Genomic DNA, 4,305 nt, shown 5'->3' with positions numbered 1-4,305 from the left:
TGTAATTTGGCTACCGGTTCGGGCCACACCCTTAACGCGGTCTGAAAAAATAAAAAAAATAATAAATAAATAAATAAATAAATAAATAAACTAAAAATCACGTCAATTGGTCTCCTCGCGCAGTCGTCACTCCGCATCGTCCCACCTCCTTCTTGTCTCCTCCGGGCAGCAGACGTATATAAACACGGCTGATCCATCTTCCTCCAGCTTACCCAGTAACATCACGATAACCATTACGTGGAGCTCAGATGGGAGGGCTCAGAATGTGGCTGGTTTCTGTAAGAAAGAGAAGCTCGGAGAGAGAGAGAGAGGGAGAGAGAAAGAGAGAGAGAGGCGCAAACAGTAAAACAGCTCAGGCCTCGGATGCTCAGAGGTTCGTCGGAATAATTGAACGGTGAGTGTATGATTGTTTTTATTGTGATTTATTCCACTGAAACAGTCCGGTTTGCTTCTTTTAACCGCCACAACTGTCGTCTTTTTTAATTTATATATATATATTTTCGACCAAACGCGATTAAAATCAGTTTACCAAAAAGGGGGTGGAAAAAAAGTGAAAACGCTGAAAGCGTCTTATATCGACACACGACAGCCCGTATTTCCTCTCCTTCCTTCCTGCCTCGCGTGAAGAAAAAGTGTTTATCATGTCGTCATGTGTAGCTGTGATTTGAGAAGGGGGGGGGGGTAAAGAGGAAAAAAAAATAGGCAAACAAACATATAAACACTTCCAAACCGCGGCGCATTTTGTAATCCCGGACAGGAGAGATGTGTTGGCCCGTTTTTGTTTTTTTTTTTGTTTTTTTTTAGCCTCCTCAGAGAAAAGTTGGGCGCAGCAACAGGTGGCATGTTGTCTCTTTTCTTCCCGGGCCGAGGCGAGGAGCTGAGGAGGAGATGGAGGAATAGTAGGGCGTCATTCAGCACCGAGACACTGGACAGCTCCCACGTCTGTGGCCAGTCGTTCCCCTCCCTCCAAGCTGTCGATCCGGTGGGAACAGCAGCTTCATCTGGGAGTTATTTTTCAGCAATGTTTGGACTTATTGCTGGTCACCGTAGCGCGTCCATTGATTTCACGACCTAGCTTAAAAATCAAATTGATTCTTTTTTTTTGAGCAGATGTTTTCCTTCTTCCAAGGAAGTTGCCTAATTTGCTTTAAATCGACACCAAAAAATAAATAAGTTGGTTAGTCTTATAGATTATCTCTAAGCAGGTTTTTCCTTTTCGTACAAATTGTCTCTTTTTTTTTTTCCTAGTTTGCACTCAAGGACCCCCCTTCTCCTCCGCCTCCTCCTCCCCTTTTACCCTCTTGCCTCACTTCCTTCCTCTTACTAAACTGGCCCCTATCTTCCCATCCCCCCACTCCCACTCACTCCCAGTCTTGTTGCATAGCTACCGACTCAAACACATACTGGGGATGCAGGACGTTCTCCACGTCTGTTCTCTCTCTTTCGGTCCAAATGTGTCCTGGTAGACAGAGGAGCACACACACACACACAAAAAGCCCCTCCACGAGCTTTCAGCTGTGCACCGTGTTAAGATTTCTGTGCTGTGATCCGCTTTCTCTGTTTCCGTGTCCCACCACCCCTCCTCGCAACCCCCAGCACCCCTCCTGTCTCGCTCTTTTGAGAGGAGCTGAAAGGTTGGCATTAAAACAACAAAGGAAGGATGGAATGTCAACAGGCTTCAGAGAGAAATAGGTTGAGGGAAGCGCAGAGATGGAGATTGCATGTACCGTTTCCATCTGCGACTAAAGTTCACAACCTGACACGCTGGGAGCTCGTGCTCCGCAGCACCGCCGACACACGCTGTGTGCGGCAAATGCCTCTAATTCTTGAATCCACTCTGTGGCACACATGAAGCCATTGGCTCCTTAATGAGAGAAGGGGAAAAAAAACAGACTCAAGTTTCCAATCTCCTTGTTTTTCCTTCTCCTTCTTCTTCTTCTTCCAGCGCAGACTGAAGCACGAGGATGAGGACCCAGTCAAGCCTGGGATGAAGTATTGGTGATGCTGAGTGGAAGACTAGTGATTTTGTTGTGATGCTCATCAAAGAACAACAAGTCCCAGTCTACCTCTCAGCACAAGCAAGTGCCCTTCTGTATGCACCACCTTTGCACCCCTGCACGCACAGTCGGCGCTGACGTTAATGACAAGATTTCCAGTTTTTTTTTTTTCCACCAGCAAGCTGCCCTTTAAAATCCCCCCCCTAAAACGCTCTGATTCAGTCCCTGCGCGAACCAGCATTCAGTAATGTTAATTACCGGCAAAATTGCAATCAAAAAGGATAATTTAGGCATGGTACTGAATCGTGCGGTGAAAGCTGCTCAGGGAAAAACTGTAATTATGTCATAAAGTGCCTTGTAAAAAAATAAATAAAAAAATACAGGGAAGCAGCTTTGTTCTATTGTATTCCTCCCATTTATTCAACAACCTTGGATGAAATGTGTGTTTTCAGTTCGTTATGAAGTAAAATAAACCCTTAAAAGTTTCATGTGTGTTCCAGATGTTTTTTTTCTTTTTTTTTTTTTTCACTTCAGCACCAACACTTTCGCGACAGCATTATCAGAGGAAACCCAACAGGAAGGTTTTATGTGCATTTAAACGCGCAATCATTCATTTTATCTAAAGGAGACCTGAGCTGTAGTCATGGGTTCACTTTTAGCATCACTTATAGTAATGCAATAGATCACACATCAATAGGAGGGCCCACTGTGAACTGAGGAAACAGCCTTTCCTGTGCTGGAAATGATCAAGTTGTAAAACTAAAATTTGCAGATTTGGTGAGAAGATGTGCAACCAGCAGAATAAGACATCAGAATGTGTGAATATGCACACATGAGCAAAGGCATGGACGTCACATGTTAGCCAGAGAAAGTAAAAAGCGATGAAGATACAGAACGAGTCTTATTTTTGTTGCCTTTTTTTGTTCCACACAGCCAGTATTCAGTCTGCATACAAGGCCTGCAGTAAGGCTACATTAATATCTGTAAACAGACTTGAGCAAACATCAGATATCTGCTGAAGATGAGAAGCAGAGCGCGCACGCTGCGATCGCTACTCTATTGAACATAGTCGCCTTTTAACCTTGCTTAATGTTAAAAATGGTAAAGAAATGACACCCAGTGAACAGAAAAACAACCATAGGTGGCAGGTGGATGTTTAAAGAAGTCTACTCATCCCACTTTGCAAAAATACATAATGTACTTGTCTGTCATAAAGCTACCAGGGATGAAAAGGGAACAAAAGGGCAGCCTAAATACACAAAATCCTCATTCCTGTATGAGCTGTGGCTTGAGGCTATAGAGATTAATTTGAAAACATACCACATATACTTACCTTTGCTCGTTACCAGGAAACCTGCATGACTGAGCTGACAGTATCCCAGTCTTTGTTATTCCTAATGAACATGGTACCAAACCCGCCTTTGCTGACCAGGAGACATGCACTTCTTCTACTACAACCTAGCAAATCCTAAAAATCTGGGGTTGATTTATTGAAATCTAAAGCTAAGAGGAGCCAAATACAAGCAACGTTTGAGCAGTGAAAGGGCATCATCTCCAGTGACACTGAAGGCTAAAGTCAGCCTCTCTCTGAGGTCGACCCGTGTCAGCGCCTTCAGCTCTTTTCGCTAATAAAAGCTCGCAATGATAGAATTAAAAATGCATCTCAGCAGCATCTCCTGCACACTGCACCCTGTAAGTCTCCAGATTGGCAGCATCCTGGTTTTTCATATATATAAAAAAAAAATAGGGACTGGCTTCCGTTGCTAAGCAACACAAAAGAGTCAAGTGCATTTGTTTATCGGCCAATAAGAACGTGAGTATAGTTTCAAGGTTTTTGAGGAAGGCCCTGTAATAATAACATGAAAAAGAGGAGGAGGACTGATCCATAGATAGCTTTCATACCCAGCCTGGGAATGTATAGATGCGTGTACATACATATGCATATGTATCACTAAGAATAATGCATTAACACCATCTGTCTTTTTTTAAATGCTATTTTTATTGCAGGAATTGACATTTGCAAAGTAGCAAATGTGCAGCAAAATTTGTTGCATGATGTCTTTTAAGAAAGGCAGATTTACCTCTAATATTTATGCGTCTCTCTGATGATTGATAAGATTTGCTACGCTTTTGAAGAATCGAAAAATGTAAAGGGGAGAAAGGTCAGTAATGCCTGCGACAGACTGGCGACCTGTCCAGGGTGAACCCCTCTCGCCCGAAACGTTTTCTGGAGATAGGCACAAGCACCTGGATGGATGGATGGATGGATGGATGGATGGATGGATGGATGGATGGATGGATGGATGGA

General features: G+C 43.5%; 1 long non-coding RNA gene across 1 annotated transcript; it reads left to right on the top strand.

Moving 5' to 3' along the window:
• Positions 1-2,483, top strand: LOC107833273 (uncharacterized). The gene is made up of 2 exons (XR_001658988.1): positions 1-394; positions 1,946-2,483. It is a non-coding gene; the product is annotated as an uncharacterized LOC107833273 (long non-coding RNA).
• Positions 2,484-4,305: the final 1,822 nt, after the last annotated feature.

The sequence above is a fragment of the Poecilia formosa genome, unplaced genomic scaffold (genome assembly GCF_000485575.1).
Source record: "Poecilia formosa unplaced genomic scaffold, Poecilia_formosa-5.1.2 Scaffold354, whole genome shotgun sequence".
In the NCBI taxonomy this organism is placed as follows: domain Eukaryota; kingdom Metazoa; phylum Chordata; class Actinopteri; order Cyprinodontiformes; family Poeciliidae; genus Poecilia; species Poecilia formosa.
This window is presented reverse-complemented; position numbering and strand designations above follow the sequence as displayed.